The sequence below is a fragment of the Myotis yumanensis genome, unplaced genomic scaffold, assembly GCF_028538775.1.
Source record: "Myotis yumanensis isolate MYYU_CA2020_CCGP unplaced genomic scaffold, mMyoYum1.0.hap1 SCAF_2, whole genome shotgun sequence".
In the NCBI taxonomy this organism is placed as follows: domain Eukaryota; kingdom Metazoa; phylum Chordata; class Mammalia; order Chiroptera; family Vespertilionidae; genus Myotis; species Myotis yumanensis.
In genome coordinates this window covers 100,476,508-100,488,907 of record NW_027223753.1, presented here as the reverse complement: position 1 = coordinate 100,488,907, position 12,400 = coordinate 100,476,508, and positions in this window count along the sequence as shown.

The window sequence follows — 12,400 nt, the reverse complement described above, 5'->3', positions numbered from 1 at the left end:
TCAATGTTTCTCTCTCATCGATGTTTCTAACTCTTTATCCCTCTCCCTTCCTCTCTGTAAAAAAATCAATAAAATAAAAAAAAGAAACTTGCTTTAAATTGAAAGGGTAGAAAGAGAAATACCACAAATGCATTAATTAAAAAGCTAGAGTGGCCCTAACTAGTTTGGCTCAGTGGATAGAGCATCAGCCCGAGGACTGAAGGGTTCCAGGTTCAATTCCGGTCAAGGGCACATACCTTGGTGGCAGGCTCAATCCCTGCCCTGGTCGGGGCACATGCAGGAGGTAACCAATGGATGTGTCTCTCTCATATTGATGTTTCTCTCTGTGTGTCTCTCGCCCTCCCTTCCACTCTTTCTAAAAAATCAATGGGAAAGTATTCTCAAGTGAGGATAAACCAAACAAAAAAGAGCTAGAGTGGCTATATTAGTATCAGTCAAAGTAGATTTAAGAGTAAAATAGCCGAAACCGGTTTGGCTGAGTGGATAGAGCGTCGGCCTGCGGACTGAAAGGTCCCAGGTTCGATTCCGGTCAAGGGCATGTACCTGGGTTGCGGGCATGTCCCCAGTGGGGGATGTGCGGGAGGCAGCTGATTGATGTTTCTCTCTCATCGATGTTTCTAGCTCTCTATCTCTCTTCCTTCCTCTCTGTGGAAAATCAATAAAATATATATATATATAAAAAAAAAAAAAAAGACTGCAAGTGAGGCTCCAGTTCCCCCCGACCGTATGCTGTTTTCCTTAGTGTTTCTGTCTCTTAAAAAAAAAAAAAAAAGAGTAAAATAAATCATCAGGGATAATGAAGAACATTGCGTAATGATAAAAGGGCCAGTTTACCAAAAAGACATAACAATCCCAAATGTGTTTGCATCTAACACCAGAACTTCATGAAGCAAAAACTTACATTCATGAAAGGAAGGACAGACAAATCCAGTTATAGTTGGAGACTTTAATATTCCACTCTCTATAGTTGATATACATAATAGGAAATCAATAAAGACACAGAAAAACTGAACAGGACCATCAAACAACTGTATCTAATTGACATTTGTATAATACTCTACCCTTCAACAAGAAAATATCCATTCAAGTACATATGAAAGATTCACCAATATAGACTATATCCTGAGTCATAAAACAAACCTTAACAATTTTAAAATAATTGAAATCATGCAAAGTTGAATCAAGTAATGGTATATAAAAGGTAAATTCAGCCTTAAAAAGCCATGAAATTCGGGGAGCATTTGAGATCTTGCTCCTCAGTATGTGTTGTTAGTTTGACTCAAATCAACTCTTAAGAAAATTCTCCAAAAAAAAAAAAAAAAAAAAAGGCCATAAAATACTGAAAAATACTACACCATGGATGAACCATGAAAACATTATGCTAAATCAAATAAGACAGACACAAAAAGACAAATACTATATGATTTCAATTATTTGAGATTCCTAGAATTGGCAAATTTCTTTTTTTATATCTTTACTAGAGGCCTGGTGCATGAAATTTGTGTAACATGCCTAGGTAGGGTTCCCAAGACTGGCCTGTGATTTGGGCCGATCGGGGCCTTCCTTCATTCCACACCGCCCCCTGGTGGTCAGTGCACATCATAGCAAGTGATTGAACTCCTGGTCTCCCGGCTGAACTCCCAAGGGGACACTTTGCATATTAGCCTTTTATATATATTAGTATACATTGTTGAAAGTATTACTTAGGTCCTCCTTTTTTCTGCATGAACCTCATCCAGCCTGCTTCTGTATCACCCAGAGGCCCTCACCACCCCATTGTCTGTGTCCATGGGTTATTCCTCACCACCCTATTATCTGTGTCTATGGGTTATGCATATATGCATACAAATTCATTGGTTGAGCACTTCCCACTCACCCTCCCCTACCTTCCCTCTGAGGTTCAAGAGTACATTCATGCTTCTATGATTCTGGGTCTATTTTTGATCATTAGCTTATTTGGTTCAGTAGATTCCAGATATGAGTGAGATCATGTGCTACTTATCTTTCTCTGACTGGCTTATTTCCCTTAGCATAATATTCTCCAGGTACCTCCATTCTATTGCAAATGGTAAGTGTTTTTTCTTTTTTATTGCCTCATAGTATTCCACTGTGTACTAGTAAATGTACCATGGTTTTTTATCTACTCATCTGCTGATGGGCACTGCTGTTTCCAAGTCTTAAGTATTGTAAATTGCACTGCTATGAACATACAGGAGCATATATTCTTTCTGATGAGTGTTTTAGATTTCTAAGGATATATTTCTAGAAATGGGATGACTGGGTCAAATGGGAGTTCCATTTTTAATTTCTTGAGGAAACTCCATACTGTTTTCCACAGTGGCTGCACCAGTCTGCATTCCCATCAGCAGTGTACTAGGGTTCCCTTTTCTCCACATCCTCAACAGCACTTGTCAATTGTTGATTTGTTGATGATAGCTATTCTGACCGCATTGGTACCGCATTGTCGTTTTGATTTGCATCTCTCGGATGATTAGTGACTTAGAGCATTTTTTCATATGCCTTCTGGACATTTGTATGTCCACTTTGGAGAAGTGCCTATTTAGGTCCTTTACCCATTATTTTTTATTGGATTGTCTTCCTTTTGTTAAGTTGTATGAGTTTCCTACATATTTTGGAGATCAACCCTCATCAGTTATGTCATTGGCAAATATGTTCTCCCATGTAATGGGGCTCTTGTTATTTTGATGATGGTTTCTTTGGCCGTGTAGAAGCTTTATATTTTCATGTAATCCATTTGTTTATTTTCTCCTTAGTTCCCATTGTCCTAGGAGATAGCTAAGAGAGATGTCTGAGATTTTGGTGCCTATAGTTTCTTCTAGGACTTTTATGGTTTCACAGCTTACATTTTTTTTTTAAATATATATTTTATTGATTTTTTTACAGAGAGGAAGGGAGCAGGATAGAGAGTTAGAAACATCGATGAGAGAGAAGCATCGATCAGCTGCCTCCTGCACACTCCCTACTGGGGATGTGCCCGCAACCAAGGTACATGCCCCTGACTTGAACCGAACCCGGGACCCCTGAGTCTGCAGGCCGACGCTCCATCCACTTAGCCAAACCGGCCAGGGCTCACAGCTTACATTTAAGTCATTTATCCATTTTGATTTTATTCTTGTGTATGATCTAGTTTCATTTTTTTGCATGTACCTGTCCAATTTTCCCAACACCACTTACTGAAGAGACTGTCTCTGCTCCAATGTATGCTCTTGCCTCCTTTGTCAAATATTAATTGAGCATAGTGGCTTGGGTTGATTTCTGGGTTCTCTGTTCTGTTCCATTGATCTATATGCCTGTTTTTGTGCCAGTACCAGGCTGTTTTGATTACAGTGGCTTTGTAGTATAATTTGATATCTGGTATTGTGATTCCTCCAACTTTGTTCTTCTTTCTCAAGATTGCTACAGCTACTCAGGGTCTTTTTTGGTTCCATATACATTTTTGGAATGTTTGTTCTAGGTCTGTGAAATATACTATTGACATTTTAATAAGGATTGCATTGAATCTATAGATTGCTTTGGGTAGTATGGACATTTCAGTGATGTTTATTCTACCAATCCATGAACATGGTATATTCTTCCATGTGTTTATATCTTCCTCTATCTCTTTTTTCAACATCCTGTCATTTTCAGAGTTCAGTGCTTTTACCTCCTTGATTAAGTTTATTGCTAAGCATCTTAATTAATTTGTTGCAATGGTAAATGGGATTCGTTTTTTTAGTTTCTCTTTCTGAGAGTTCACTATTGGTGTATAAAAATGATATGCAGAAAAAAAAGAAAAAATAATATGCATTTTTGGGTGTTAATTTTGTATCCTGCTATGTTTCCAAATTTATTTATTAAATCTAGTAGTTTTTTGATGGAGTCTTTAGAGTTTTCTATGTATAATCTCATGTCATCTGCAAATAATGAGAGTTTTACTTCCTCCTTTTCAATTTGGATGCCTTTTATCTTCTTGTCTGATTGCTATGGACAGGAGTTCCAGAACTATGTTGAACAAGAGTGGTTCTACAGCCCTCTGTCTTGTTCCTGTTCTTAGGGGAAATGGTTTTAGTTTTTGCCCATTGAGTATGATATTGGCTGTAGATTTATCATTTTATTATGTGAGATATGATCCCTCCATTTTGCTGAGAATTTTTATCAAAAAGGGTGTTGGATTTTGTTGAATGTTTTTTCTGCATTGATTGATATGGTCATGTGATTTTTGTCCTGCAATCTGTTTATGTGATGTATCACATATATTGACTTGTGAATATTGTGCCAGCCTTGCATCCCCAGAATAAAGCCCACTTGGTCATGATATATTATCTTTTTAATGCATTGCTGGATCCTGTTTGCTAAAATCTTGTTGAGGATTTTAGTGTCTATATTCTTCTGGGATATTGGCCTGTAGTTCTCTTTCTTTGTCGTGTCTTTATCTAGTTTTGGAATTAGGGTGATGGTGGCCTCATAGAAAGAGCTTGGAAATATTTCTTCTTCTTGAATTTTTTGGAATAGTTTGAGGAGTAGAGGTGTTAGTTCTTCTTTGACTATTTGTAAAACTCCCCTGTGAAGCCGTCTGGACCAGGGCTTTTGTTTGCTGGGAGTTTTTTATTTTTTATTACTGCTTCTATTTCATCCTTAGTTATTGGTATATTCAGGTTTTCTGATTCTTCCTGATTGAGTTTTTGGAGGTTGTATTTTTCTAGGAATATGTCCATTTCGTCCAGGTTGTCCTGTTTGTTGAAATAAAGTTGTTCAAAACGTCCTTTCTCCTCCAAAATACAGGACAAATTCTAATAAATAGTAAGAATAGGAAGAGTTCTGTTTCCTGGAATGAGCATTTCTTATTCCTAGTTGTAGGGACCCCCCTTTGTACCTTCTGTTACAGTGTTGATTCATAAGAAATGTTACATTTATGATAACTTCATCTATATGGGGTATTTATTTGCAATGTCTGAGTACTGTATTTTTTTCTATGCATTGCCTAGTGTCAGAGTGGTGTTGTCTTTATTAAGATCGTATGCATGTCCTCCTGCCAAGGAACCTTTACACAGACCCACACAAACAACAATGGCTTCGGATTCTGAGAAAATTCGGCAGAGAATGGAAAAGGAATAGGAAGGATAAGTCAGTCATGACGTGGGACACAGACATGATGTGAAAGCCCTCAAAGCCAGTGCACATAGGAACAGTGGGCCTGGGTGGAGGGTCATGTTGGCAGGACCAATAAATAAAGAATAATACAAAGACAAAAAAAAAAAAAGAAATAAAGTTGTTCATAGTATTTTATTACAATCCTTTGTATTTTTTGGTGGGTCAGTTGTTACTTCACCTCTTTTGTTTCTGATTTTGCTTATTTGGGTCCTTTCTTTTTGTTTCCTGATGAGCCTGGTTAGAGGTTCATAATCTTGTTTATGCTTTTGAAGATCCATCTCTTGGTTTTATTGATTTTATGTATTTTGGGGAGGGTCTCTTTGTTGTTTATTTCAGCTCCTGTCTTTATTATTTCCTTTCTTCTACTTGTTTTGGGCTTTTCTTGTTGTTCTTTAATTCTTTAAGTTGTAGTTTTTGATAACCTTTTACCAGTTTTTCTTGTGTTTTTTTGTTTGTTGTTGTTGTTGTTGTTATGTGTGTGTGTGTGTGTGTGTGTGTGTGTGTGTGTGTTTAGGTAAGCCTGTAGTGCTATGAACTTACCTCTTAGGACTGCTTTCAATGTTTCTCATAGGTTTTGGATTGTTGTGTGTTCATTTTAATTTATTTACGGGATGTTTTTTAATTTATTCTTTGATCTCTTTGGTAACCCATTCATTGTTTAATGGTATGCAGTTTAGCCTCCATGTATTTGATGGCTTTTGAGCATTTTTATTGTAGCTGATTTTTAATTTCATTGTGGTCTGAGAAGATGCTTGAGATGATTTCAATCTTCTTGAATTTGTAGAGACTTAGCTTGTGTCCTAACATGTGGTCTATCTTTGAAAATGTCCCATGTGCACTTAAAAATAATGTATATTCTGTAGCTTTGGGATGAAGATGTCAATTAGTTCCATCTATTCTAGAGTGTTATTTAGGATTGCTGTTTCCTTGTTGATTTTTTGTCTAGAAGATTTTTTTAAAATATATTTTTATTGATTTCAGAGAGGAATAGGGAGAGAGAGATAGAAACATCAATGATGAGCATCGTTGATCTGCTGCCTCACTAGAAATTGAGCCTGCAACCTGGGCATGTGCCCTTGACTGGAATCGAACCTGGGACTCTTCAGTCCACAGACCGATGCTCTATCCACTGAGCAAAACCGGCAAGGGCTTGTCTAGAAGATTTATCCAGTGACGTTAGTGGGGTATTAAAGTCCCCTACTATGATTGTATTGCTGTCGATCTCTCCCTTGATATCCTCCTGTAGTTTTTTAAAAAATATATTTCAATGCTCCTGTATTGCATGTATATTTACCAGAGTTAGAGCCACTTGTTGTATCTATCCCTGTAGTATTATGAAGTGCCTTTCTTTATCTCTTGTTATGGACTTCACTTTGAAGTCTATTTTGTCAGATATAGGTATTGCTACCCCAGCTTTATTTTTAATTTCCATTTACCTGAAAAAATTTTTTTCAATCTCTTCATTTTCAGTCTGTGTGAGTCCTTTGTTCTAAGGTGGGTCTCTTGTAGACAGCATATATAGGGGTCATATTTTCTTATCCATTCAGCTACCCTATGTTTTTTTATTGGAGCATTTAATCCATTTATGTTTAAGGTTATTAATAGATACTTGTTGGTTGCCATTTTTATTCTGTATATGTGTTTCTGCTTCCCTTTCTATTTTTTCTTTTTACAACAGTCCCTTTAGCATTTCTTGCATTACTGGCTTGGTGGTAATAAACTTCATTAGCAACTTTTTGTCTGTGAAGTTCCTGATTTCCCCTTCAATTTTGAATGATAATCTTGTTGGATAGAGTATTCTTAGATTCAGTCCCTTGATTTGCATCACTCTGTATACTTCATTCCATACCCTTCTGGCCTGATGTGTTTCTGTTGAGAAATCAGTTGATAGTCTAATGGGAGATCTCTTGTAGGTAACTATCTGTCTCTCTCTGGTAGCCTTTAAGATTCTTATTTTGCTGTTGACGTTTGCCAATTTAATTATGATGTGCCTCGGTGTTGGTCGTTTTGGTTCATCTTGTTTGGGACTCTCTGTACTTCTTGGATTTGTTTGAGGTTTTTCTTCCCAAAGTGAGGGAAGTTTTCTGTCATTATTTCTGAAAACAGGCTTTTTATTCCTTGCTTAGCTTCTTCTTGAATGTTGTTTTGTTTAGTGCTGTCCCAGAGCTCCCTTAGACTCGCCTCCTGCTCTTTAATTTTTTTTCATTTGCTATTCTGCTTGGGTGTTTTCTTCTACTTTGTCTTCTAACTTGTGATTTGGTCCTCAGCCTCTTCTAGTCTAGTGTTGAAACCTTCCATTGTGTTTTTTATTGCAGCTACATCATTCTTCATTTCCTCTTGATTCTTACACATGTTGGTGAATATCTCATCCAGACGTTTGAGAATCCTTATAATCATTACTCTGAATTCTTTCTCTGACAAGTTCCTTGCCTCCATTTCATTTAGTTCCTTTTCTAGTGACTCTTCCTTTTCTTTCATTTGGGGATTGTTTCTTTTTCTCCCCATTGTTGCTGTTCCTTTGTAATTGATTCTGTGTATTAAACTGCTATGCCACCCAGATTTTTTAAATTGGTTTTATGTAGTAGTTGTTTTGTGAAACCTTGTTGTGCAAGTCTCTCAATTGTTCTGGGCTGGGTGTTCTAGGAAGACCGCCTACTTGAGATATTTGGGTTGTTCTGATGTAGTTGGGTCTTGAATGTTATTGTCTGGTTTGTGGATGGAGTTTCCTCTCAGGGTGTTTGATTATGTGGCTCTCTCCCTACCACATTATGCCAATTATTGTGGAGGCACTAAAATACAACATGAGAAGACACGACACAGAAGGAACAGAACACAAATGTACACAAGACACCTATAACCCCAATAAAAGTGACTGCCAGAGAAAAGAGAACTAGGAAGGAGAAATGAGAGCAAGAATGATAGTGAGGAAAAAAAACAAAGAATATGGGGAGAAAACACAACAAAATAAACAAATTAATCAAAAAGCATAAATAAAAACCACCGGAAAAAAGGGGGGTAGGGGGAAGAATCTGTAATTGCAGAACTTAAATAGAAAAAATAAGGTTAAGGAATTGGATGAATAGGGGAAGGATCACGGTTTAGGATAGAGGAAGGAGAAAAGAAAAGAAATGAGAAGACAAGAAAAAAAAAACTTTTTTTTTTTTTGAAAAGAAGCATAGAGAAGAGAGAAGATAGGCTTAAATTTAGGAAGTGAAACAAGTTAAAAAATTAGGAGAAGAGCCCTGGCCAGTTTGGCTCAGTTGAGAGAGAGCCTGCAGACTGAAGGGTCCTGGGTTCGATTCTGGTCAAGGGCACAAACCTTAATTGCATGATCCCCGGCCCTGTGTGCAGGAGACAACCGATCAAGGTGTCTATCTTACTTTGATGTTTCTCTCTGTCTCTCCCTCTCCCTACCACTCTCTCTAAAAATTAATGGAAAAATATCCTCACATGAGGATTAACCAAAAAATAAAAAAATTAAGAAAAAATTTAGGAGAAGAAAAAAGCAAGAGAAGAGAGAAAGAAGAAAAATAATTGACTAGTAAAGTAAAAAAAAAAAAAAAAAAAAAAGAGGAGGAGAAATGGAGTAGGAGCAGGGAAGAGGAAATTGAATATTTGAATAAACCAAGAGATTAGAATAATAACACATCAATAAAACAGATAAAGAAGATCCATTTTTAAAAAGGGGACAAAAGAAAGGAAACAGTAAAACTAAAATGGGAAAAGGAGAAGATAAATGGGAGGAAAAAAAGAGAAGTGTGGAAGAAAAAGGAGCAAACAATAAAAAATAAGATAAAATAAAAAATAATTTAAAAATTTTAAATAATAAAAATTAAAAAGTGAAGCATCCTTCATTTCAGCCGAATTTTAATGCCCCACGGGAATTGGTTTAGATCTCCACTCTTCTGTTCTGCCTGCTAATTCTGGGCTTCCTGCTAGCTACTTAGGTGCTGGCCACTGTCATGCACTTTCTTTTGGCTTGAAGCTCCTTCCACAGGTCTTCTGCTCGTGTCTGTCTCCACAGTCTTTGGCTGCAAGCAGGCAGGGCCAATCTGCCCTCTTTGTCTGCCTGCCAGCTGTCAGTCTTAATCATTTAAGCTTCTGTTTCTGATATTGTTTTATGAGGGGATGGTGTTGTTTTGCTTTCAGGGGATAAGATGGGTGTTTTGTTTTGTTTTTTCCTGATCCAGAGCTACTCCTCTGAGAGTGGCCCCAAATATTACTCTGGCCTTGGTTGGTCACATATCCTTCTATGGAGACCAATGGGGTTGGCTGGCAACCTGGAGTTTTTATTAGTCTGGTTCCCAGAATATCGGGCTCAACAGGGCCCTCTTCCAATCCAGTCACTGAGGACTCTTTGGGACTATTCAGACCCATAAGCTTGGCCTCTGCCTTTGTTTCCTCCGTAATGCCCCAAATGCAGGGTGTGGCAGGCTTCCTTGAGGCTACTGGGAGGGGCTAGCTCTTCTGGGGAGAAATGGCCACTTAGATTTGGCAGTTTAAGAATGTCCCTTTTAGGGAGAGTGGAAGAGAGAGGGAAAGACAGAGAGAAACATCGATTGGTTGCCTCCTGCATGAGCCCCAACCAGAGCCTGGGTCAGGGAGGAGCCTGCAACTGAAGTACATGCCCTTGACTGGAATAAAACCCAGGACCTTGTGGTCTGCAGGCCAGAGCTCTATCCACCGAGAAAAACTGGCTAGGGCAGTTTCATTTTTAGAGTCAGTGTTCCTAGTACATGTCTACTTTAAAAAATAGATGTGAACGAGACATATCAGGATACTGCAGCTGACATGTAAACAAAAGAGATGAGTCCTTTAACACTGACATGTTCTATTCAAACTACTCATTTGAAGCATGTCCTTTGGTTCAAAATCACAAACACGTGCTAATCAAAAGCAAAGCCTCTATCCTTTCAGGTGTTTCCCTTCCACCTGCACACTGTTTCCTTATTGCCACAAAAATAGATTGAAAAGCCAAGCTGAAGTATGACATCCAAGATGCACACCGTGCATCTAGCTTACTGGGTATGTACTAAAGTCACAAGTGAGGCAGAGCACCTCTGGGGAAGAGATGACCATTATTCATGTTAGTTTCCCCATGCCTATTACACTGCCTCTCACAGAGGAGATTTTGAATAAATGATTGGAATGAATGAGTGAATGAATCAGGAGGAATCCTATATAATAAAAGACTAATATGCAAATTGTCCCCCCGACCGGGAGTTCGACTGCCGGGAGTTCAATTAGGAGTCTGACCAGGGGGTGGGGCCAGCCAACTGACCACAGCGCCTCTCCCCTGCCCTGGCCAGCGGCGGCAGCAGGCAGCTGGGGAAAGGGAGGCCCTGGCTGGCAGCTGGCAGCTGGCAGCTGACAGCCGGCAGCCAGCAAGCGGCAGCTGCTAGGGACCCTATCCTTGCACAAATTTCATGCACTGAGCCTCTAGTCTATAATAATAAAAGCGTAACATACTAATTAGGCCAGACATCCTTCCGATGACTTTCTGGTTGAAGCTGGGGCTGCAAGGGAAGCCTGGGTCCCAGGTGCCAGAGGGAAGCTGCTGCCGGCAGCTGGGGGAAGGAAGGCCTACTCTTGCACGAATTTTGTGCATTGGGCCTCTAGTCCTAATATATAAAAAGCCAGGGGGGAGACCAAGATGGCGGGGTAGGTAAACACCGGAGACCGCTGCCGCAAACAACCATTTCAAAAATACAACTAAAAGACAGAACGGACATCACCCAGAACCACAGGAAGGCTGGCTGAAGAGAGACTCTACAACTAGAAGGAAAGAGAACAGCAAACCGAGGCTCAGAGGAGGCGCAGTGTGGAAAATACAAAGGTACCGAGGTGCTCGCGCAAAGCGGGCTGGTGGCTGAGGGCGCGGTTGTCGTTTTCGGTCGGGAGTGAGTCTCAGACTCTGGGCTCCAGATCCGGGCGAGTCTCTAGGGACCCAGACTCAAACGGGAGAAGCGGGATTATCCGGCATCAGTTGGAACCTGAGGGCAGCTTTCTCTCCGAGGTTTGCAGCGGCTGCCGGGGTTCTGAGAAGCAGAGCCTCTGGGAACGGGACTGAGAGCGGCCATAACTGCTCCCTCCGCCCGCCCTGTTGAGCCCGCCCCACCCAAACCCTGCGCACAGCCATTTGCCGATCGCCTCAGGCAAAGGCTGGATTAGCGCCTCCCCAGAAGACAGACGTTTTCCACACAGCTGATTCCTACAGCCAGTCGGCCTGGTGGTCAAATCCCTCTAGTGTTAACTACAACAATTAAGGCTTGGCTAGAACAAGACTGCGCACAAAGACCACAAGGGGGTGCACCAAGAAAGCATAAAAGATTCGGAGACAAAAAAACATGACAGAAATGGAGGATATGGAGCTAAAAATCGCAATTTTGAGGGCTTGCTATAAACTTGAGCAGAGCCTCACGAAAACTAATGAGACCCTCGATGCTACGATAAAGAAATTAGAAAGTAAGCATACACGGACTGAAATAAAGAATATTATACCCAATAGCAGACCAGAGGAACACAAGAATCAAACCAAAGATTCGACAAAAAACACCCAACTGGAAAAGCAAAATGAAAAAAGAATCCGAAAGTGTGAAGATAGTGTAAGGAGCCTCTGGGACAGCTTCAAGCGCACTAATATCAGAATAATAGGGGTGCCAGAAGATGAGAGACAGCAAGATATTGAAAACCTATTTGAAAAAATAAATGGCAGAAAACTTCCCCCACCTGGTGAAAGAAATGGACTTACAGGTCCAAGAAGCGCAGAGAACCCCAAACAAAAGGAATCCAAAGAGGACCACACCAAGACACATCATCATTAAAATGCCAAGAGCAAAAGACAAAGAGAGAATCTTAAAAGCAGCAAGAGGAAGACAGTCAGTTACCTACAAGGGAGTACCCATACGACTGTCAGCTGATTTCTCAACAGAAACTTTGCAGGCCAGAAGGGAATGGCAAGAAATATTCAAAGTGCTGAATACCAAGAACCTACAACCAAGATTACTTTATCCAGCAAAGCTATCATTCAGAATTGAAGGTCAGATAAAGAGCTTCACAGATAAGGAAAAGCTAAAGGACTTCATCACCACTAAACCAGTATTATACGAAATGCTGAAAGGTTTCCTTTAAGAAGAGGAAGAAGAAAAAGGTAAAGATACAAATTGTGAACAACAAACATGCATCTATCAACAAATGAATCTAAGAATCAAGTGAATAAATAATCTGATGTACAGAATGAACTGGTGAT